Source organism: Haematobia irritans, chromosome 4 (genome assembly GCF_050003625.1).
Source record: "Haematobia irritans isolate KBUSLIRL chromosome 4, ASM5000362v1, whole genome shotgun sequence".
In the NCBI taxonomy this organism is placed as follows: domain Eukaryota; kingdom Metazoa; phylum Arthropoda; class Insecta; order Diptera; family Muscidae; genus Haematobia; species Haematobia irritans.
Window position 1 is genome coordinate 213,851,588 of NC_134400.1, and position 26,501 is coordinate 213,878,088.

At 28.8% G+C, this 26,501-nt stretch overlaps 1 protein-coding gene across 2 annotated transcripts in view; it reads left to right on the forward strand.

The window, feature by feature from the left end:
* Positions 1–43: 43 nt before the first annotated feature.
* Positions 44–26,501, forward strand: part of Eip74EF (Ecdysone-induced protein E74) — a 303,766-nt gene continuing 277,308 nt past the window's right edge. For both annotated transcript variants that reach the window (XM_075304889.1, XM_075304890.1), the window contains exon 1: positions 44–1,800. The gene's annotated coding sequence lies outside the window, so the exon portion shown is untranslated. The remainder of the gene's footprint in view (positions 1,801–26,501) is intronic.

Consider the following 26,501-nt stretch of genomic DNA (forward strand, 5'->3'; position numbering starts at 1 on the left):
GATGACGAAGAAGACGACGGCGACGATGGGGCTTTGTTGTAAGCTTGCATGCTCTCGGTATGTTCAGACCATTTGTTTTTAGTCTCTTTTAGACTTTTGTATCGAACGGTTGTTTTCTGAAAATAACAAAAAGTTAATCAAGCAAATATTAAAAAAAAAAAAAACAAAAGCGCCAATAATCCAAAAAGAAGCGGTAGCATTATAACGTGCAGTGTGAATCAAATCGCAAAAAAATAACAATAAATTTTATATTTATATCAGTTTCGTGTACATTTACTGCCTTGAATTTGTAACAGAAAAAATAAATACCTCCACCTTTTGAAAATTGGGTGGAGGAGGCGCCAAAATTTGGTTTTGAAAGAAAATAATTTTTGTGGAACCAAAACAATAAACAGTGTTTCGCTAGAAGTTGATAAAGGTCCAATACCCATTCGGTGAAAAATCTAAAATTTTCTAATGACCTTAAAAAAAATCAAAATACCAAAATATATGAATTTTAATATAATTTTCAAACCCATTACCTATGCTTTGGATTTTAAATATCCTAACTGCCTTAAAATAAAAAGTCTGTGAAATTTTAAAACATAAAAAAAAAACTAAAGTGATATTTTAAAAAAATAAAAAACCAAAAACAAACAAAATTATAAATATTTGCCAATTTTATAATACAAAAAATATTTATAAAAAAAAATATATACACACAAATTGCTAAATATTTGTTTTAAAAATTAAGGGATTTACTGGGGTTACAGCCTTTCCCCTTACCCTTTACAAAATAACGAATTTATATAAAACCCCCCAAAAAATACTAATCTCTTTTATGGATAGTGAGTGTATTATGTTGTAATCCCTTAAAGAAGGAACAACAACAACATTTATAATCAAAAACAACAAATAAAACCAGCCCCAAACACAAACTCTCAGTTTTCTTACTCTCCGAGCAATCTCCTTTCTCCAAAATTTTCACTTCCAACAAGTGCAGTAGCAACATCAGCAACATTCAAACCACTTGCATTACATCAAACACGGATACCCTTTCATTGAATGATCATTGAATGTTGCTGCAACGTTGAGGATTGTGGAGAGACCCCAGTAGTTGTGGTGTGTGGAGTGTTTGCTTCGATTGATCATCATTATCGTCGTTGGCGTCGTCGTCGTTGTTGCTGTTGTAGTCATTCGTTTGATCCCTCGTTGGATCGCTCGTTCGTTCGTTCGTTCGTTCGTTCATTGATCATCATACTTGCTCTCATACCAAGGTCAATAAACGTAAGATTGCACGCGATATCAACAATAACAACAACACTAAATGCAACGACAACAACAACAATAGCAATAAGCGAAAAAACCGGGGTCAACGGTAGGAAGGAATACGTCGTTTTCGTCGTCGTCGTCTTCGTCATTCATACACATGCACATAAAAAAAAACAACAACAAACAAATTGAATGTAAATGTATCGCGTAACGTAACGTAGCATAGCGTAAAGTCTATGACTGCTATGAACAACCACCACATATTTGTGAGAAATGTGAAAATTATTTTTTAAACAAAATCTAAAATATTGCATAAAAAATACAAACAAAATAAAAATAAACATTGTTTATGGTGACTCTAATAAATGTCGCGTTAGTATTTAAATCGTAGACTCTTCACTCTTTTCGTCCGTCCATTTGTTTTTTGGATTATTCGAATTGGCCACATAGTAAGGAAAGTGAGTTCTTCGTCTCACCACAACCTCCACTTCCTTCCTTTCATCCCACCATATAATGTCTTTAATAAAAGGATTCAATGATCTGTAAAAGGTAAGTTTTTTTTTGGTATTTTAAAACTCCCTAACGTGACCATGAAAGATCATTGGGGGGTTTTGTTTGGGGATCTTGTAAATGAAGAAAAAGGGGGGGGGCGACCTCATCCTCCTCCACTGGTAAAACTGGTTTTTCCTTTTCACAATTTTGGCTACATATGGTGAAATTTTCCTTTTTTCACTTTTTTTAGCATTCAACTTAGTTTTTTCCTACATTAGTTTTCTGTTTCAACAACGTTGTCGTTTTTATCGTCATTATTTTTTTCAGTATTTGGGGGTTAAGTTTTTTTTAAGGAGTAAGAAGGGGTTTATTGTTGGATTTTTATTTTATGTTTTTTTTTTTTGTCATCTGCATTGTCATGATTGCAACATGCAAAATTTTCCTTTCTTTTCGATTAAAAAAGGTTAAATATTCATGTTTAGTCATTTGTGGAATTTTTAAATTTCAATTTGGAGACTAATATGAAAAATCTTGTCTACTTAAAAAAAAATAATTGCTAAAATTGAAGATGAAAACGATGTGAACCTGACATTTGGAGAGAACGTAGAGGGTGATCGTGAAAATTGAGTTCCCCATGTTCAGAGAATAAAGCTGCCGAGGTGTGCTACCGATATCAGCTTGATATCAACCAAATTGAAAATAATGTTTGATTGGTGGGGGTGGTTACTACTATGGTGCAATGATTAGCATGCCCGCGTGGGATGCAAAAGATAATGGTCAGCGTTGCCACAATGAATTTTTATTTTGGACCAACATTTCTCTAAAATTGGACCAAAATTCGTACCAGCGGACCATTTTTCCAAATTAAATTAATATTATTTAAATGTTTCCCAAAATTTTACTTCGATACAAAATTTTGCCAAATTTTTATTTCTATTTATTCCTATAGAAATTTTTGTCAACATTTTATTTCTATAAAAAATTTTGTCAACATTTTATTTCTATAAAAATTTTTGTCCAACCTTTTATTTCTAAAGCAAATTTTGCCAAATTTTTATTTCTGTAGAAAATTCTATAAAAATTTTATTTCTGTAGAAAAATTTACTAAAATTTTAGTTCATTAGAAAATTTTGTCAAAATTTCATTTCTGTAGAACATTTTGTCAAAATTTTAATTCTATAGAAAATATCGTCAAAATTTTATTTCTATAAAAAATGTCGTCAAAAATTGATTTCTATAAAAAAATTTTGACAACATTTTATTTCTGTAGAAAAATGTACTAAAATTTTAGTTCATTAGAAAATTTTGTCAAAACTTCATTTCTGTAGAAAATTTTGTCAAAATTTCATTTCTATATAAAATTCTGTCAAAATTTCATTTCTTTTTTTTCTGTAGAAAATTTTATCAAAATTTTATTTCTGTAGAAAATTTTATCAAATTTTTATTTCTGTAGAAAAATTTACTAATATTTTAGATCATTAGAAAATTTTGTCAAATTTCATTTCTGTAGAAAATTTTGTCAAAATTTTACTTCTATAGAAAATGCCGTCAAAATTTTATTTCTATAAAAAATATCGTCAAAAATTGATTTCTATAAAAAATTTTTGACAACATTTTATTTCTGTAGAAAAATGTACTAAAATTTTAGTTCATTAGATATGAACTAAAATATGATATGATATGAACTATATAAAATTTCATTTCTTTAGGAAATTTTGTCCAAATTTCAGTTCTTTAAAAAATTTAGCCAAAATTTTATTTTCATAGACAGTTATCACTCCTAATGAAAAAATTTGTATCTAAAATTAAACTTTAACTAACATTTTTTTAAAGTTTATTTCTGTACAAAATTTTGGGAAAATTGTATTTCTATAGAAAATATTGTTAAAATTTTATTTCTATCGCAAACTTTGTCAAAATTTTATTTCTATAGAAAATCTTGTAAATTTTTTTTCTATAGAAAATTTTGTCAAAATTGTTTTCTATAGAAAATTTTGTCAAAATTGTTTTCTATAGAAAATTTTGTCAAAATTTTTTTCTACAGAAAATTTTGTCAAAATTGTATTTCTATAAAAAAAAATTGCCAAATTTTATTTCTATATAAAAAATTTTGTCAAAATTTTATTTCTATAGAAAATTTATCAAATTTCATTTCTGTATAGAAAATTTTGGCAAAATTTTATTTCTATAGAAAATTGATGAAGTACCTCATTGCAAAATCTACCAAAACATCAAAAGTTCTACCAATCTACCAAACAATAAAAAATCCGAAAATTTCTGGTAGTATTCTACCAACTTTGTTAATTTGTCTACCACCCAATTTTACTACTTGAATATTTAATAGTAAATTTTCGTTCATAAATACAAGGTGACCGAACTCCCATTGTTATATCTCCAGCATTTGAAAGACGATCACCAGTCTCTTGGTTAGGGCTGTCATTCGGGATCGATTTTTAAAAATCCCGGGATTCGGGATTTCAAAATATAGAATCCCGGGATCCCGGGATTTTTTCGGGATCCCGAAATTTTCGGGATTTTTTAAATATCTTATGCGCCGTGCAGACTATATATATATTTTTTTTAATTTTAAAAATAAAATTTTAACTTTGCTGAGAGTACCTTGTTCGAAAAAAAAATATGAAGACCATTTCCGTAGTTAGAAGATGGCTCCTTTGCTACGAAAAAAATTTGCTACCATTGCCATTTTCATTTCTCGATTATAATGTGATATCCTATCCCCAAGTGAAAGTCAATTGGTAGAGGTACACGGAAAAAAAATCCGTAGTTAAACTAACGGTAAATTTAAGTTATTTTTATTGGAAAAAATTATTTGTTTGTAATAAAATTGTATTATTTTTTTTCGAAATTTTCCACAGCCCAGTGTAATTTCCTTTTTTATGAACTAAACTTGGGTAGGTTAGGTTAAAGTGGCAGCCCGATTAAGATTCAGGCTCACTTAGACTATTCAGTCCATTGTGATACCACATTAACTAAAAGTACCTATTACATATGGGCACTTCTAGTTTTAACCGCTGAACCTTCTCGATTATTTTTCTTCGCTGAACCAACCAGATTGTTCCAAAAACATTAGCAGACTGCTTAAGTTAACGTTTTCCAGATCCGCCAGTAATCTGAAGCTATATGCTCCTATATGCTTTACACAAAATGCAGGACACTCACACAAGAGGTGTTTAATTGATACTTTTTCCTCCGCATCATGACAGCTCATACAATAGTCATTATACCTCGTGCCAATAGTTTTTGCAAAATCGCCTATCAGGCAGCGACCCGTTATAGCAGATATCAGGAGTGATATCTGACGTCTCGAGAACATTAGCATATCTAGTGTGCGGTTTAAGTTGAAATGGGGCCATATTTGCTTGGTGTCGTTACAACCCTTGCAATTCTCCCATCGAACATTTGCCATCATAACAGCCTTCTCACGCAGCATGAGCTTGCAGGTAGCTAGGGGCATACCAACAAATTCTAGTTCCCCTGGAATATGTAAGGTAGTCCCTAGCTTTGCCAACTCATCCGCTTCGCAGATGAGCATTACTTTGAGGACCGAACTATGACCGTACATTTTTTCCGACCACAGCGATAGCTCGCGCAACCGCACAGCCGTTGTTGCAGCTGACTGTTTGGCCAAAATGTCTAAAGGCAATAGATGTAACATGACATTAAGGGAGTCTGTTCCTGTCTTACTAAATGCGCCTGAGATACATAAGCTCGCCATACGCTGAACTTTATCTAAACAAGTCGGTTTCTGAAGTGCCGGCCACCAGACTACAACACCATAAACGTGGGTATAAAGTTCAATGACCGTACATAGATTTTCACTATGAACTAAATCAAAAGACAATTTTTGTACGATTCCCAAAAATAATAAGAATGAACTACAGTATGTTAAAATGGTCATGATTTAACGCCAATGATTTTGTTTTTTACTTTTAGTTCATTTTTTTCTTCTATGAGAGGGTGTAATTTCGTGAGGTTTTGGGTTTTAGTTTAATTTTCGTTCTTGCTATAAAACAATTTACTTTTTTTCTGTGTAGGAGTTCTAATATACTACCCGTTTTTTATACCCACCGACTTATATTTCCGACTATATAAAGTATATATATTCTTGATCAGGGAGAAATTCTAAGACAATATAACCATGTCCGTCTGCCTATCTGTCTGTCTGGCTGTCTGTTGTAATCACGCTCAATAATGAAGCATATCGTGTTGAAATTTTGCACAAACTCGTCTTTTATCTGCAGACAGGTCAAGTTCGAAGATGGGCTATATCGGTCCATGTTTTGATATAGTCCCCATATAAACCGACCTCCCGATTTGGGGTCTTGGACTTATAGAAACCGTAGTTTTTATTTAATTTGCCTGAAATTTGAAATGTAGAAGTATTTTGGATGTGTGCCGGAAATCGTGAGTATTCATCCATGTTTTGATATAGCCCCCATATAGACCGATCTCCCTATTTTACTTCTAGAGCTTCTAGAATCCGTACTTTTTATCCAATCTGCCTGAAATTGTAAATCCAGAGGTATTTTAGGACCATAAAGAGGTGTGCCGAAAATGGTGATTATCGGTCTATGTTTTGGTATAGCCCCCATATAGACCGATCTCCCGATATTACTTCTTGAGCTTCTAGAATCCGTACTTTTTATTCAATCTGCCTCAAGTTGTAAATCTAGAGGTATTTTACGACCATAAAGAGGTTTCCCAAAAATGGTGAATATCAGACCAAGTTTTAATGTAGCCCCCATATAGACCGATCTCCCGATTTTACTTCTTTGGCTTCTAGAAACCATAGTTTATATCCAGTTTGCCTGGATATCTGGAGTTTTTTTAGGACTATAAATAGGTGTGCTGAATATATTGTGCATCGGTACAGATTTTGATATAGCCCCCTTAAAAACCGGCTCTCCGAAAATGGTGATTATCGGTCCATGATTTGGTATAGCCCCCATATAGACCGATCTCCCGATTTTACTTCTTGACTTCTAGAATCTGTAGTTTTTATTCAATCTACCTGAAATTGGAAATCTGGAGGTATTTTAGGACCATAAAGAGGTTTCCCAAAAATGGTGAGTATCAGACCAAGTTTTAATATAGCCCCCATATAGACCGATCTCCCGATTTTACTTCTTGGGCTTCTAGAAACCATAGTTTACATCCAATTTGCCTGGAAATCTGGAGTTTTTTAGGACTATAAATAGGTGTGGTGAATATATTGTGCATCGGTACAGATTTTGATATAGCCCCCTTAAAAACCGGCTCTCCGATTTGGGGTCTAGATTCTAGAACCGCCATATAGACCGATATAGAAGGCGCACTGATCATGAACATTGCTTGAAACTGATTGTAAAATTTCAGGTAAAATTTTTAAATGTATCTTCGGGAAGCGTAATGGTTGAACTAATCTGCTTGGGAGAATATTTGGTATATCATTTATTTCAAACAATTTCCATTTCATCCCATGCACTTGCAAAAATTTCTGAAAAAAAAACTCAAGATAAGATTAAATTACATAACAAAGGCATTTCAAAATGCCCATGGCCAGACAATCACTTGTAAAATTGAATTTATTAAGAATTTTTTGAATTTCCTTAAATATACGAAAAAATAAAATAAAAACGTAATCTGTCACAGTGCTGATATAAAAAAATGACTAAGGCATTCACCCCTTGCCGTAATGCACTCTTCAACCCTTTGGCTCATCATTTCTTTGGGGATTGTTATAATTTGTTTTTTATTATTTTGATTTGTTTTTGTCATACCTCACAGAGTAAATAAATATTCTAAAAGGTTATTGACTTGAATTGAAAAACAAAAATAAAAATAATTTCTTTTTTATTATTATTATTAATTGCAAATTAAATTTTCTTTGTCGGAAAGCTATGGTGTCGGTGATACGGGCAATGGCGAAAGGGTTGTGGCGGAAGGGTGAAGCGAAACACTTGTCATCCATCCATCGATGGGCTACCACTACTATAAAAAATGGGTCAAAAATGTTAAAATATATTTTTTTTCACCTTTTTTAAAAGCTAAGCACAAAAACTCTTTTGTAATTAATGGAAAACAATTTTTGTTTAATAACTGAAAATTACCATAATAAAATCATATAAAGTGATTTTTGTAAACGCTGTCATCAGTTTTGCACTTTTTTTGCTATAAAAGCCTGTTACAAGAGTCATACATGTTTAACAAAATAACAATGGCAAGACAAAAAAAAATTATGAAAAAATGGAGAAAAGTTTTTTTTTTGTTGGCATACCTTGAATATGTTCAAAAGTAATTAGTTTTTGTTTCCTTTACAATTTTTCTTGGTTAGCCATTGATTGTTAATACTTTATAATATTTTGTCAGCATTATTAAAATGCTGAATAAAAAAAAGAAATAAAATAAAATTTAAAGTATTTCCAAGCTTGAGGGAGGCCTGATGTGGTTTTTTGTGTTTGTTAAATATCAGATATTGGATATTTTTAAATTTTTTGAATATTATAAAAATGAAATTTTTCTATATTTTGATTTTCTATAAATTTAGAATAAAAATATTCGACGAAAAGTAAAAACATGGCCCTCATCTAAAAAAAAAAAAAAAACAATTTTCATTGGGAATATTTCATATTATTATATTGAATTTTTAAAGCTCCTCTCTGCATTCCGATCATGAAGGCTACAATGGCTAAATCCTTAATGATCAGCAGTTTGACTAATCATCATAGAGGAGTACTTTCAAATATATAGAATATATAGAAGACCTACAATCACGGATGCCAATCGATCCAAAACTAATCTACCACAATTTGGAGAAAATCTTAACAAAAAAAGTATGAAACAAATAAAAAAATTGTCAAAATTTTATTTCTATAGAAAATTTTGTCAAAATTTTATTTCTATAGAAAATTTTGTCAAAATTTTATTTCTATAGAAAATTTTGTCAAAATTTTATTTCTATAGGAAATTTTGTTAAAACTTTATTTCTATAGAAAATATTGTCAAAATTTTATTTTTATAGAAAATTTTGTAAAAATTTTATTTCTATAGAAAATTTTGTTAAAATTTTATTTCTGTAGAAAATTTTGTTAAAATTTTATTTCTATAGAAAATTTTGTCAAAATTTTATTTCTATAGGAAATTTTAACAAAATTGTATTTCTATAGAAAATTTTCTGAAAATTTTATTGCTATAGAAAATGTTGTCAACATTTTTTTTTTTATGGAAAATTTTGTCAAAATTTTATTTCTATAGGAAATTTTGTTAAAATTTTATTTCTATAGAAAATTTTGTCAACATTTTATTTCTATAGAAAATTTTGTCAAAATTTTATTTCTATAGAAAATTTTGTCAAAATTTTATTTCTATAGGAAATTTTGTTAAAACTTTATTTCTATAGAAAATTTTGTCAAATTTTTGTTTCTATAGAAAATTTTATCAAAATTCTATTTCTTTAGAAAATTTTGTCAAAATTTTATTTCTATAGAAAATTTTGTCAAAATTTTATTTCTATAGGAAATTTTAACAAAATTGTATTTCTATAGAAAATTTTCTGAAAATTTTATTGCTATAGAAAATGTTGTCAACATTTTAGTTTTATGGAAAATTTTGTCAAAATTTTATTTCTATAGGAAATTTTGTTAAAATTTTATTTCTATAGAAAATTTTGTCAACATTTTATTTCTATAGAAAATTTTGTCAAAATTTTATTTCTATAGAAAATTTTGTCAACATTTTATTTCTATAGAAAATTTTGTCAAAATTTTATTTTTATAGAAAATGTTGTCAAATTTTTGTTTCTATAGAAAATTTTATCAAAATTCTATTTCTTTAGAAAATTTTGTCAAAATTTTATTTCTATAGAAAATTTTGTCAACATTTTATTTCTATAGAAAATTTTGTCAAAATTTTATTTTTATAGAAAATTTTGTCAAATTTTTGTTTCTATAGAAAATTTTATCAACATTCTATTTCTTTAGAAAATTTTGTCAAAATTTTATTTCTATAGGAAATTTTAACAAAATTGTGTTTCTATAGAAAATTTTCTGAAAATTTTATTGCTATAGAAAATGTTGTCAACATTTTATTTTTATGGAAAATTTTTTCAAAATTTTATTTTTATGGAACATTTTGTCAAAATTTTATTTTTATGGAAAATTTTGTCAAAATTTTATTTCTATAGACAATTTTGTCAAAATTTTATTTCTATAGAAAATTTGGTCAAAATTTTATTTATATAGAAAATTTTGTCAACATTTTATTTTTATGGAAAATTTTGTCAACATTTTTTTTCTACAGAAAATTTTGTCAAAATTTTATTTCTATAGAAAATTTTGTCAAAATTTTATTTCTATTGAAAATTTTGTCAAAAATGTATTTCTATAGAAAATTTTGTCAAAATTTTATTTCTGTAGGAAATTTTAACAAAATTGTGTTTCTATAGAAAATTTTATTGCTATAGAAAATGTTGTCAACATTTAATTTTTATGGAAAATTTTGTCAAAATTTTATTTCTATAGGAAATTTTAACAAAATTGTAGTGCTATAGAAAATGTTGTCAACATTTTATTTTTATGGAAAATTTTGTCAAAATTTTTTTTCTATAGAAAATTTTGTCAAAATTTTATTCCTATAGAAAATTTTGTCAAAATTTTATTCCTATAGAAAATTTTGTCAAAATTTTATTCCTATAGAAAATTTTGTCAAAATTTTATTTCTATAAAAAATTTTGTCAAAATTTTATTTCTATAGAAAATATTGTCAAAATTTTATTTCTATAGGAAATTTTATCAACATTTTATTTCTATAGAAAATTTTGTCAAAATTTTATTTCTTAGGAAATTTTGTTAAAATTTTATTTCTATAGAAAATTTTGTCAACATTTTATTTCTATAGAAAATTTTGTCAAAATTTTATTTCTATAGAAAATTTTGTCAACATTTTATTTCTATAGAAAACTTTGTTAACATTTTATTTCTACAGACAATTGTGTAAAAATTGTATTTCCATATAAAAAGTTGAGTCAAAATTGTATTTCTATAGCAAATGTTGTCAACATTTTATTTTTATAGAAAATTTTGTCCACATTTTTTTTCTATGGAATATTATGTCAAATTTTTTTTTTCTATAGAAAATTTTATTTTTATAAAATCAAAATTCTATTTCTATAGACAAATTTAACAAATTTGGTCAAAATTTTGTCAAAATTTTATTTCTATAGATAATTGTGTAAAAATTTTATTTCTATAGAAAGTTTGTGAATTAACTCTTAAAATTTTGTCAAATTCTATTTGTTATAATTTTATTTCTATGGAAAATTTTGTCAAAATATTTCTATAGAAAATTTTGTCAAATTCTATTTCTGTAGAAAATTTTGTCAAAATTTTATACTAATTTTATTTTTATAGAAAATTTGTCAAAATTTTATTTAAAAAATGTTGTCAAAATTTTATTTCTATAGGAAATTGTGTCAAAATTTTATTTTATAGAATATTTTGTCAACATTTTATTTCAATAAAAAGTTTGTGAAGTACCTCTTAGTTGGAGAGGAATATTTTTGCAAAATCTTCCAAGCCCTTCAATAAATCTACCAATCTACCAAACAGTAAAAAATCTAAAATTTTTGGTAGAATTCTACAAACTGTGGCAACCATGCCTACAATATCTATAGATTTTGAGTTTAAGGCAAATCGGATAAAAATTGCGGTGTCTAGACGCTCAAGAGATCAGATCGGTCAATAACAAAACCTGGTTCCTTACACAGAATATTCAGCAATACTATTTGTGGATCTGAAATACGTCTAGTCTTCAAATTCTGGCAAATCGGATAAAAATTACGGTGCCTATATGCTCAAGAAATCATATCGGGAGATCGGTCTATATGGGGTCTATACCCAAACTTGGAGCGATTCACATCATATTCTGCATCAGCGTTGCCAGAATTGTTTCACCAAAAACCGCTAGATTTGCCCAAAAAAATTGCTAAAAAAAGCTAAAAAATGCTAAAAAATAGCTAGAAAAAAAGCTAAATTTTTTTGTATCAAAAGTCACATTTTTGATTGAAATTTAACAAACTTAAAGGCTTTATTTCACTTACAATGCATATTATTTTCATTTTAATTCCACTTCTGTGAGACTGTAACAATATCTAAGGCATTTAGCTCTGTTTGCGTATTCGATACATTTTGATCACTATCACAAATTTTTTACTGGAAGTCCTTGGTTTTGTGGGAGCGACCTTCCCAACACCTCTATTTTATTTACTTGTTATTTTAAAATATTAAATGATCTAAGCATGCTTTGGATTTGGTAAAAAAATGATTTGTCATTTTTTTAAATAAAATTTTAGTTTGGATTTGAAATTGTGAAAAATTCGAAATACATTACATTTATTTAAATTGTAGAAAATACCAATAGTTTACATTTCCCAGTAAAAACATTTTCCTTTTCTTCATGAGCTATCAAAGTGCTTTAAAAACGTGCTAACGCCAACTTAAATTTCCAAATTCAGACTCGACTTCAAGTAGAAATTATTGTATATATACGTTTTTAAAATAAAGTGTTGAAAAACATCTTCTATTTTTGAACGCTATTTTGGTTTGTGGTTAAGATGTAAAAACTCCTCACATTTAAAGACTATTTCATTAATTCTTCCTTCTTTCATGAAAACATACCCATTTTTAAGTTGAATCACTTAATTATAAGGACAAAACGACTTTAGCGTCTTTTGGACAAGGAAAACAGTTTACATAAAAGAAATTCACAAATGCTATTATAACCAAAATTCGCAAATTTTAAGGAGACGACAATATTTTTTCAGTGCACAAAGCTATTCACATCTACTATTTTAATTTAGTAATATCGTAATAACTTTAGAATATTATAATAACATAAAAAGGATAAACGAGTCAAATGATAATATTCCCAATAATTTACTGACAGTTTATCTATCAAATTTGTATGGTAATAGTAGATTTAAAGTTTACGATAACTTTTATGTATATAATGAAAACACTGTACAACAAGGTGTATTTGCTACAAAAATGCCCGCATAATGGCTGGACTCATTATTAATGTTTCAACTGAGCTTTGAAATATCTGGAAACCCTTATACTTGCAGCAAGGCTTAGATAAAAACGCCGATTTATCCATATTTCAATAGAAACATATCGAAAATAAAAAAGCCAAAAATAGCTAAAAGGGTCATGAAAAAAAGCCAGAAAAAAAGCTAAAAGCTAAATGCATTTTTTTTCCCGCTAAACGTCTTCAAAAAAAGCCAAATCTAGCGGGAAAAAAGCTAAATTGGCAACGCTGTTCTGCATACTAGTTTATGGGTCTAAACTATCGATAGACTTTGAATTTAAGGCAAATCTGATCAGTTCATTCTATATGGGATATATACCTAAAATGAACCGATACACATCGTATTCGATTGTTCATATAGTTATGGACCTAAAATAACACTAAGATTGGAATTTCAGGAAAATCAGGATAAAAATTGCGATGTCTAGATGTTCATGACGCCAATTAGCTGTACACCTCCCAAATGAACAAGGTTAAGACGACCGTGGGTGTCCACCCCTTGGAAGTCTCGCCGTTTATTGAAGTCAGTACAAAATGGCGCCCGAGCACGGACCGAGTCGAAACCGTCCTCTTTCTTCCCTTAAATAGTTTTTGATTTACTTTATACCTTATAGACATTACACTTCCAAAATCCACTTTAACTAGATTTCAACTGTCGTTTGCCTTATAAAAAAGGGATTTCGTGCCTAATGTGAATGAACTATTAGACATATATGAACAAAAAAATTATACATATATGAATGATACACATTTACTAAATTCGAATTTTGAACAAAGTATAGTGAAACCTCTAAAATTTTAACACTCTGAAAGGCGGACATCCCGCAAAAGTAGACAGAATTTAACTCCAATTTGTTTTCTCGAAAATGTGAAATTTTCTTATACCACAGAAGAAAAACCAAAATAAATACGTGTAATAAATTTTTTAAATTTATGGAAAAATATGCAATAATTTTCACCATATCGGCGAAATAAATTATTAACAAAATTTTCTATAGAAACAAAATGTTGACAATATTGTCTATATGAATAAAATTTTGAAAAATTTTCTATAAAAATAAAATTTTGATTAAATTCTCTATAGAACTAACATTTTGACACAATATTCTACAGGAAAAAATCCTGACAAAATTCTATAGAAATAAAATTTTGACAAAAATTTTTATAGAAATTAAATTTTGACAAAATTTCCTATAGAAATACAATTTGACAAAATTTTGCAATTTTGAAAAAAATTTTCTATAAAAATAAAATTTTGAAAAAAATTTTCTATAGAAATAAAATGTTGACAAAATTTCGCATAAAAATAAAATTTTGAAAAAAATTTTCTATAGAAATAAAATTTTAACAAAAAATCTAAAGAAATAAAATTTTGACAAAATTTTGTATAGAACTAAAATTTTGACAAAATTTTCGATAGAACTAAAATTTTGACAAAATTTTGTATAGAACTAAACTTTTGACAAAATTTTCTATAGAAATAAAATTTGGATAATATTTTCTATAGAACTAAAATTTTGATAAAATTTTCTATATAAATAAAATTTTCAAAAAATTTCTATGGAATTAAAATTTTCAAAAAAATTTCTATGGAAATAAAATGTTGACAAAATTTTCTATAGAAATAAAATTTTGACAAAATTTTCTATAGAAATAAAATTTTGAAAAAATTTCTATAGAAATAAAATTTTCAAAAAATTTCTATGGAATTAAAATTTTGAAAAATTTTAACAAAAAATCTAAAGAAATAAAATTTGGATAAAATTTTCTATAGAAATACAATTTGACAAAATTTTCTATATAACTAAAATTTTGAGAAAATTCTATGGTAACAAAATTTTCTATAGAAATAAAAGTGTTCTTATTTAAACATTTTCATGGACATCAAAGGCGATATAACTTAACCCCTTGTTATAGGCTTTAAAAACCAAACCACAAAACCTTGTGCCCTTTGAAACCAATATTGGGCTAGCAATACAAAATATTTTGGCAATAAAATTATACCATGAAGTGTTACACCTTGTGGTAGTGAATTCTTTCGTAATTTACACATAAATATATATGGGGAATATTAATAAAAAAAAAAACATTCGTATTTATATTGACTGCAATGTTGTAAGTTTTTACAATAGACTACGTGAGGTTACATCAAAAGTACTGATAAATTTGTGATGGTTATATGCTTTCGTAATGTCATTGATTTCCGTTAATATTTCTAAAATCAAATGGATAATAATTTATTGTAAAATGTGTTTTGTGAAACCTCTCAGAAGTGGCAATCCAAGGTCGCCAAAATGTTGTCCACATTGGGGAGGTGTCCACTTAATGAGAATTTAATTTTAATGGGATACAATGAAAATTGTCCAAAATATTTCAGAATAAAGACAAATTTGGATCGGAAAATAGGATGGGGATTCTATTGCCAGATTTTTTTCACCAAAAACCGCTGGATATTCCAAAAAAAAAGAGTTAAAAAATCCCAGAAAAAAAACGCTAAGTAGTTTTTGTATCAATAGTTACGGCGGGAATTATTCTTAATATTTGGAAGATTAGATAAAAACGCAGTATTGTCAATATTTCAATAGAAATATGTCGAAAATAAAAAGGCTATGAATCGCTAAAATGACATACATTTTCCCCGCTAAAAGCCAGATCTAGGGCGATAAAATGCTAAATTGGCAAAGATGATTCTGCAATATATTTTGTGAATTTTTTGAATGTCCGCAAAGTTTACAAATAATTATAAATTTATGTATTTCATAAATTCAAAAAATTAGTTTGTTTTTATATTTTTTCTCGAAATTATTATCCACTTAAATTTTATATTTATATTTGAATTTATAAATTTTACAATTTAATTTTATCGATATATTTTTTTTAAATGTTTATATTTTATATATAAATTTTATTTTTTTTTAGTGTTTACATCTGTAAAACCTAATAAAAATTACTTCAAAAAATATGAAAATGTTGTGGGTAACGAAAACCCATATGAATCGGTAATGTTGGCATTAGTGAATGCCAAAGGCATGTTATTTTAGTTTAAGCGTATATATGTGTGTGTGTGTTTGTATGTCCATCCACATTCACTGACGTCGTTAACATTTTGGTGGGCCTATTGTAGATTTTGCAATTTTTAGACAAATATCGATTTTGTGTTGTATTATAAGTGGCCATAGAAAAATAATAGATTTTTTGTTATTGTTGTTTTTCAATTGATTTTAAAGAGACACAATACTAACTAAAATAAACAAAACGTAACAAGCAAATGGACAACAGAAATAGGCAGTCAAGTAACCATAAATAATAAATTTAATAAAAACGGCAATAATATGACGACAAACAAGTTGCACATTGCTCTAGCTATAAGGCAAGCAAAGCGTAGCAAAGCACAAGCACAGTACAAAACACAAAAAAAACAAAAGCAAAACATTGACATGAGCATGAACATGAACGTCGCCGTTTTATAATGAATGACCTTAACATTGACTAACAAGCGACTGCACACTGGCACTGTAATGACTGCACTTGGCAAATGCCTTTCCACCTCACCTAACCAATACTAGAAAAACCAATGGTTGAAATGACTGCTATCAAGAGTCATTCCCTCCCCTTCTCCACCCATAGTCATACAAATACTTAAGTGATTTTCATGAAAATTAAGTTAAAAAAAAAAAACAACACCAACGAAAAATTACAACAACCAACATTTACGCGCCTAAATATCAAGAAAAATAGGTTTGAATATGCTATTCGGTTTAAACACACTCTCTCTCTCTAAAGGGGTTCTCTCTGTTTGCTCTCTTCCTATATTGACCTTAGTGTAAGAAAAAAAAAAACAACAACAAAATAACGTTAGTGTTTTGCAAAACAACAATGCTCTTTTACTTGATGATGATTTCCTTGATGAGTTATGCCTTAAAACATTCTTAAACATTTCATTGCGGTGTTGTATAGCATTTTGTTTAAGAAGAATAAAATAATAACAAAAATTAAATGAAATATGTTGTATATTTGTAAAAACATAATGGTGAGAATAGCAACAGAATTAAGAATAACAACAACAGCCATACCAAGTTTTATCTTTACGTGGCTTCACAATGTCATGAACATACACAGACACACATGTGCTTACCATGACTGAGTACAGAATAGTAAAATACAGTTAACAGTTATGTTTTGTGTTCAAGGTTTTTCATACATTTTGTATTTTGTTTTTTTTTTTGTCTAAACAAAACGAAAGCAAATTGCATATGATTTTAGATTACAATGCAAATATTCAACCTCACTCTCTCCACACCCTCATCACTTTTACTTACATTCACCGCTCATGTAAATACATATCTAGCACCCACCCATCCATATTCAACCTTCTCTTCATCATTGAGGGTCAAGCAAGACCAGCATTATTCTAGATTAGCATTAACAGGTGTACATGACTTTTGCATTATAGCTTTGTTTTTGCGAACTTTCTCCAAAAAGAGTTTTGCTGACTTTTTCATAAAGAAATTTCAATTACCAAAAAAAAAATTGATAATGTTTTCAAGTTTTTGTTTTTTTTTTTTAATACCAAAATTTTATAAAACCCACGTACGCTCTGTAATGTTGCATGTGATATAAGTGGTAATGCCATTTGATTGCTGAATTAACAAGAAAGTCAATGAAATGTTTACCTCTACCAAACATTTTGCACATGTTTCTTAAAAAACAAAACTTTAAGAGATGTCATTTGTATGAAAGTTTAAAAAATTAAAATTAAAAGTCATTAGCTCACTGTGATAATTACTGAGGCAAGAACTTAGTAATTCATGGAATGAATAACAATCTGGATGGACGGTCAGCTAGGTCTAGATCGTCTTAGGTGGTGATTCTGATTTGATTAGTATATATTCTAAATTTTTTGTTAGGAGCTACATATGGGCTTCATATTTTTTACAATATATGGGGATTGGTGGCATTACTCATCGATTTTCATATCTATTACACAGAATAAGAATTTCTTATTCAATCGCGTAAAAAAGAGCTTAAGTTATAATCGGTAATTTGCATAAATTCATATGGTAACCCTATCACAGACCAGTAAAAACAAGATAACAACAGGATCTTACAATAAACTTACATTGATTTATTTGATATGAGGTGAGAGTTGGAATGAGTGATATGTGGTAGAGAGAGAACAACAGGATTTTCACTTACACTGATTTATTTGATATGAGATGAGAGTTTGGAATGAGTGAAATGTAGCGAGATTGAGAGTTACATCGTTAGAAAATTTACCAGCAAAATGGATCTTCGGGTTAACTCACTTTGATTTATTTTATATGTGATGAGAGATGGAATGAGTGAAGGTAGTGGGAGAAAAGAGATTGAGTGTTACATCTTTTTTCGCCAAGTCAGCCGTTATGACTTGACAAAAAGTTATAGAGAACTAATGTTGCCACCTAATGATTTTTGAATTTCATTTAATTTTACAATTCATATAATAGGGTAATTCGTAATTCATTTATTACAAATTTAGATTATTCTAAAAAATATTATTAAATTGTTCAAATCCATTTAACATACAAAAATAAAAAGTATACTTGATTAAAAAATTAATTGATTTTTTTCAATTAATTTTTTAATGATTCAATTCAAATTTTAATGGATTTTGATCACACAATGCAATTTTAATTGGGCCTTTAAATTATTTATTTCATTTTCATTTATTTATATTTATTTCATCATTTGATGAAATAATTTTATTTTGTCATTTTATAAGAGTTCATATAATTTGGCACTTTCTTACGAGTATTTATTTTCCGATTATAATTATAATTGGATTTTTATTTGAATTTAAATAAAAATATGTCTATATTTTTTTCAATTTGCAGTTATATTTTTAATTAATTAATGAGTTATTTTTTATTTAATTAAAAGTTTAATGGGGACAATGATTACTTTAATGGAAAACGTAAGAATAATTTTCTTAACTGAGTTATTTATTTATTTAATTAAAAATTAATCGTATCATATAAGTTTTTCATGGATTACGTTTACACCTCTAAACAAATCTTTAATTTCTTATTCAATCGCGTAAAAAAGAGCTTAAGTTATAATCGGTAATTTGCATAAATTCATATGGTAACCCTATCACAGACCAGTAAAAACAAGATAACAACAGGATCTTACAATAAACTTACATTGATTTATTTGATATGAGGTGAGAGTTGGAATGAGCGATATGTGGTAGAGAGAGAACAACAGGATTTTCACTTACACTGATTTATTTGATATGAGATGAGAGTTTGGAATGAGTGAAATGTAGCGAGATTGAGAGTTACATCGTTAGAAAATTTACCAGCAAAATGGATCTTCGGGTTAACTCACTTTGATTTATTTTATATGTGATGAGAGATGGAATGAGTGAAGGTAGTGGGAGAAAAGAGATTGAGTGTTACATCTTTTTTCGCCAAGTCAGCCGTTATGACTTGACAAAAAGTTATAGAGAACTAATGTTGCCACCTAATGATTTTTGAATTTCATTTAATTTTACAATTCATATAATAGGGTAATTCGTAATTCATTTATTACAAATTTAGATTATTCTAAAAAATATTATTAAATTGTTCAAATCCATTTAACATACAAAAATAAAAAGTATACTTGATTAAAAAATTAATTGATTTTTTTCAATTAATTTTTTAATGATTCAATTCAAATTTTAATGGATTTTGATCACACAATGCAATTTTAATTGGGCCTTTAAATTATTTATTTCATTTTCATTTATTTATATTTATTTCATCATTTGATGAAATAATTTTATTTTGTCATTTTATAAGAGTTCATATAATTTGGCACTTTCTTACGAGTATATATTTTCCGATTATAATTATAATTGGATTTTTATTTGAATTTAAATAAAAATATGTCTATATTTTTTTCAATTTGCAGTTATATTTTTAATTAATTAATGAGTTATTTTTTATTTAATTAAAAGTTTAATGGGGACAATGATTACTTTAATGGAAAACGTAAGAATAATTTTCTTAACTGAGTTATTTATTTATTTAATTAAAAATTAATCGTATCATATAAGTTTTTCATGGATTACGTTTACACCTCTAAACAAATCTTTAATTGGAAATAGTTTTGTGATATTTTATATATCATAAAAATGATTTTATATTTTACATTAAATTTTTTGATTTATTATAGTGTTTTTTTTTATTGTATTGAATATCAATTTGTTTTATATGGTAAAAGTAGTTTTAAACTTAATGCATTTAACCCTCAATGATGAAGGGATGCAAAAAGAACTACTCAATTTTGCTAGTGTCAAAAAACTCTTCCCACAACGTTGTATATATTTGGTAGAATATTTTCACCAATCCCAAAAAATCAATGGCCAGGAAATCTGGCTACCAATTAACTCAAATGTAAGAAAATTGTATATACAGTGAAACCTCTCAAACTTGGACACTCTGAAAAGCGGAGAACCCTCAAAGGTGGAAGTTTCCGTTAGACGTTTGCTACATTATCACAATAAAAGTAACCTCTAATGGATGACACCTCCTAAATGTGGACAAAATTAAGTCGACCGTGGGTATTTCTATACAGTGAAATAATAAATAAAATTTGTTTGCAGCTTAGTTAATAATTGAACTTAAGATTACTTTCATGTTTTTTATTTTCACGAGATATAAATTTGGTGACATAAAAATCGACCAAATTTACTTACTTTCATAAAATGTTTTTTTTTGTTTGTTGTTGTTTTTTTTTTTTTTAATATAGTGTGTGTAGGGTCACACATTGTATTGTATTATATTGCTAATATCAAAGGGTAAACAAAATTTAAAATCGATTTAAATTATCATAAATGGCTGTCTATAAATATTTATACCATTATAAATTAAATAACAATTAATTTATTTAAATAATTGTATTATTTGTTAAACGATTAAATAATTTTTTCATCGTAGATATATTTGAGCAAAAACAAATAAATAACAAAAAATCAACTCCTACCGTATAGGCTCTCAATGTCAAGCACTTCCAGTTTCAAATTGAACTTGGTTTTATCTAAATAATCACATACATACATACACACACATACATACTATGCATGCATATACACTGCTGTGTCGATAATTAGAAAACATTGATCAGATGTTCGAGTTCAAACTGTTCTTATTATAACTGTAAATATACACAGTAAATGTATTATTAGAACTCAACCTCGTAATGATTCTCTTTTTGCTCTCACTCTCATGGTTGTATAAAACCTATAGCCCATAGAAGGGGGCTTGCTTAAACGACCTCAGATGGGGCTATTGCAATGTTACAACATTGCCCAGTGCATTTTTGTGTGTCATAGAAAAGGTCTCAGAAGGTCGAGGTTAAAAGCAAGAGATAACACTCAAACACACACAAATATGTCAATTAATGGTTGCATACATCACCTATACGCACTAGTGGCCCCAAAAAATGTTGTGACGTTTTGCAAAAACTAAATAAAAAAACGATGTGTGCCCTTATCATCATCTTGCAATGGCAGCGGCAAACAACACACAATAAAAACTCCCCACACTATCAAGTGTAATAGTTTTTCGTTTTGTTTTCACATTGATGCGAAAAAAATCGACACACACACATATCCACGCCCAATGCAACGATAATGCATTAGCTAGGCAATTGTCTTTCTCTCACTATCTGTACCCTGTGTCGTATGAGTTGTTGCACACACTCAGCTGATAAAACTAATAATCAATGCGTAGAATGAGCAAATTAATTGCTTTGGATAGATAGTAAGAGAGTAGACTCTAGTGTGTGAGAGAGAGAGCATAAGACCTAGGCATAATAGTTGTATTTTGGGGGAAAAGATACGGCAATAATAACAACATTGGTCATGACAACATTTTTATATTTTTCTTCCGACTTTGAATATATAGAAGTACGAGTATGGCTATACTATGAAAGCGTTAGAGGCTAAACAAACTATTCCATACTATAGTATAGTGATCAGTCAACCGCTCTCTCCCCCTTCCCCAAGCACTGCAGTTAGTTTGTGGATATTATAAGCAGCTTGTTTGGCGGGCTTGCTAGCTGTTTGGCTGGCTGGCAGCGTTTTGCATTGTGTGGTGGCGGCATGCGACGATGACAACAACCACAAAATACAACGAAGACGATGAATATATGCGATTGTGTGTTTGCGTACGTAGTACATTCGTTGTCGTTGTTGTGTGTATGTTTTGCACGCTGGCTAGAGCTACTAGAGGTTTTTGTGTCCATTTTTTCTACATATTTCTCCCGTGACCCTGGCCTGCTATTGAAGCTCTAGCCTAGCCAGCTATAAATGTTTTCATTTTCGTACATGAACAATATGTGTATGAAGGTGTATGCGTGCGAGCGTTTAGTGCGGTTTTGTTGTTGTTTATATGTATGTACGTATGTGCGTATGTATGTTTGTACATGAACCACAAGTACGAAAGTCGAATATGAATGAGCAGAGTAGACGTAGTCGTGTAGACGTCGTCGAAATATAGGAGGCAAAATTGATTGAAATGCTGTTGGTAGTACAACTGGCCACCGTTGATATGTCAGTTGTCATAGTCTTTGTGGAAGGTGATAGAGATTGTAGACAATTTTGTGTGTTTTGTTTGTTTAACACTACTATTGTTGTTGCATTTAATTAGTTCCTCAAATTCCGGGGGAATGCCGAAAGTGGGCGAGGGGGCGTTCAGGAAGAAAACATAGGCATTTTGGTGGTAACAGGTTTTTTGTTTTGGAATGAATGAACATAAAATGACATCGATAATTGTAACGAATTTTAAACACCTTACATGTTTGGTCTATGGGCCAAAGGTTTTCGTTTGTACAATGTTAGTTTACACTCAAAGCAAAATTTGTAACCGCAAATTGCAAAATTTTCATTTGGCGATATTTTCTAAAACTTTGAATTTGGTAATCTACCAAACCTTGAAGAAAATTTTGTCAAAATTTTACTTCTATAGAAAATTTTGTCAAAATTTTATTTCTATAGAAAATTTTGTCAAAATTTTATTTCTATAGAAAATTTTGTCAAAATTTTATTTCTATAGAAAATTTTGTCAACATTTTATTTCAATAGAAAATTTTTGCAAAATTTTATTTCTATAGAAAATTTTGTCAAAATTTTATTTCTATAGAAAATTTTGTCAAAATTTTATTTCTATAGAAAATTTTTGCAAATTTTTTTCCTATAGATAATTTTTGCAAAAATTTTTCTATAGAAAATTTCGTCAAAATTTTATTTCTAAAGGGTGATACGGTCAAAATTTGGTCAATATAAACTTGACGTATTTCTTTCAATTTTGCATTTAAAAAACCTGAACACCCCTAATTTTGAAGGTGTGTGTGTAAAATGTTGCACCAATTTTGATTTTGGAATTCACTCTTCAGTTGTCAAAATGCCGTCCAAGCAAGAAGAGCAGCGTATCAAAATTTTAGTCGCGCATCGCGAAAATCCGAGCTACTCGCACGCAAAGCTGGCAAAATCGCTAAAAGTTGCCAAATCCACCGTTACAAATGTAATTAAAGTGTTTGGGGAACGTTTGTCGACAGCCAGGAAGTCTGGATCGGGGGGAAATCGAAAACCGGATGCCGCTGAGACGACAAAGAGAGTTGCCGGTAGTTTCAAGTGAAACTCTAACCTCTCTCTCCGAGATGCCGCAAATAAGCTGGGTGTATCGTCTACAACCGTGCATCGACCCAAAAAACGAGCCGGACTATCGACTTACAAGAAGGTAGTGACTGCAAATCGCGATGATAAACAAAATACGATGGCCAAAGTGCGATCCCGGAGGCTGTACACGACGATGCTGACGAAGTTTGACTGCGTGGTAATGGACGACGAAACCTACGTCAAAGCCGACTACAAGCAGCTTCCGGGACAGGAGTTTTATACGGCAAAAGGAAGGGGAAAGGTAGCAGATTTTCAAGCACATAAAACTGTCAAAGTTCGCAAAGAAATATCTGGTTTGGCAAGCCATCTGTACCTGTGGCTTGAAAAGCAGCATTTTCATAACTTCCGGGACTGTCAACCAAGAAATTTACGTGAAAGAGTGTTTGAATAAACGTCTGCTGCCTTTCCTGAAGAAACACGGTTGTTCCGTACTGTTTTGGCCGGATTTGGCATCTTGCCATTACGGTAAAAAGGCAATGGAGTGGTACGCCGCCAACAACGTGCAGGTAGTTCCCAAGGACAAGAACCCTCCCGTCAGAGCTCCGCCCAATTGAGAAATACTGGGCTATTGTCAAGCGGAACCTAAAGAAGACCAAAAAAACTGCTAAGGACGAGCAACAGTTCAACTGGCTTTCTGCGGCGAAGAAGGTGGACAAGGTGGCTGTACAAAATCTGATGGCAGGTGTCAAGCGTGAGGCCCGGCAATTCGGATTTGGAAAAGCGAAAGCCTAACTGAATATTTTTCCTGAATTTTGTACTAATTGAACTTTAAAACAGAAATTTAATTTGATTTTTTAAATAAACGATTTCACCGATTTACACGCGTTTTCCCTTGACCAAATTTTGACCGTACCACCCTTTATAGAAAAATTTGTCAAAATTTTATTTCTATAGAAAATTTTGCCACAATTTTATTTCTATAGAAAATTTTGTCAAAATTTTATTTCTATAGAAAATTTTTTTTCAAAATTTTATTTCTATAGAAAACTTTGTCAAAATTTTATTTCTAACGAAAATTTTGTCAAAATTTTATTTCTATAGAAAATTTTGTCAAAATTGTGATTTGTGAACATTAAAAGTAATTTAATTTTTGTAATTTATGTAGATACAAAATCCCAGAAGATGGTTAGTGGCTCTAACCGAAATATTGGAAATAAATATTAAAACAAATCAATAATCGATTGTTTCTATGACCTCAAGCCGAACAAAATTAATAATCAGAATAAACATAAAATAGGTCAACAACACTCAAAAATATTTTTAAAATTTTATTTCTATAGAAAATTTTGTCAAAATTGTATTTCTATAGAAAATTTTGTCAAAATTGTATTTCTATAGAAAATTTTGTCAACATTTTATTTTTATATTTATTTCCATATTTTTATATTTATTTCAAGTATTTATTTCCATAGAAAATGTTGCCAACATTTTATTTCAAAATTTTTTTTTTTTTTAATTTTATATCTATAGAAAATTTTTGCAAAAACGCATTTCTACACTGAAAAAAAAATATTTTCATGAGGCAAATTTTGCTTAGCATAAAAGACGAATTTCTCTAATATAAAGTTTTTTCTTCGTCAAAAAGTCGATAAACTTTTCAATGAAGTCGTATTGTCCTTATAATTAAGTGATTTGACTTAAAAATGGGTATCATAACAGGAAAGGCAATTTTTTGGGGTAAGGGCAACTTGGCTTTAAAAATTCAGAAAAATTCTTTAAAATTAATGAAATTTTCTTTAAATTTGTTGTCTTTTTGCATCCTGACTACAAGCAAAAAATCGTTCAAAAATAGGACATGTTTTTCAACACTTTATTTTAAAGACGTTTTTTACTTGAAACATAGCATAATTTCTACTGGAAGTTGAGTCTGAATTTGGAAAATAAAGTTGTCGTTAACTCGTTTTTAAAGGACTTTGATAGCATATGAAGAAAAAAGCTGAAAAAACGTAAATTTTAAATTTGCTTCCTAGAAGCAAGAACACAAGACCTAAATTTAAATTTAAAGGAGAATTGTGTCTTAAAAGTATCCTTACTTGTATTCTCCGCTTCTTTGGCTCGAAATCAATACCAAAATTTTTAAAGTAAAGACAAAATCTTTGGAACCGGGCATGCTTTTGTTTAGTGTATAGAAAATTTTGTCAAAATTTTATTTCTTAGAAAATTTTGTCAAATTTTTATTGCTATAGAAAATTTAGTCAAAATTTTATTTCTATAGAAAGTTTTATCAAAATTTTATTTTTATGGAAAATGTTGTCAAAAAAATAGAAAATTTTGTCAAAATATTATATCTATAGGAAAATTTAAACCAATAGAAAATAAAAAAAAAATTTATTCTATAGAAAATTTTACCAATTTTTTTTTCTATAGAAAATTTCGTCATAATTTTATTGCTATTACAAATTTGTGAAATGTCTCTTAGAGGCAGGGTTGGCCACACCCGACTTAACTTGTTTTTATTATATATTACCAGACGTTTCTAACGCCATCCAGCACAGCCCGATCGGCCTTATATACAAAAATAAACCTAATAATAAAAATTGAAAAAAAAAATAAGTATTCACAAATTATTTTTTTCTCGTTTCAGGTACGACTACTTTCTGAGTGATACACATAAAAAAAAAATCGGTTGGTAAACTAATGCTAAATTTAACTTAGTTTTATTGCCCAAAAAATGTTGTTTGTACTTGGAACTTTCCTTATTCCAAGTATGTATTAAAAATTGTATGAACTAAACGTGAGTAAAAACTTTAATCACCGTCACACAAGTTCAATGTGAACTAAATTAGAAGAAAATTTTCGCACGATTCTTAAAAATAGTATGAATGAACTACCCAGCAAAAAAAAAATTGGAAGTTCTTCCAAAGGCACAACTTTAAAAGCACTTCCAGAAGATGCACTCCCAATGATGTTCTTTATTTTTACTACCCAGGAAGTTCTTTTAATTCAATTTTTTCATACTTTTAATGGGTAA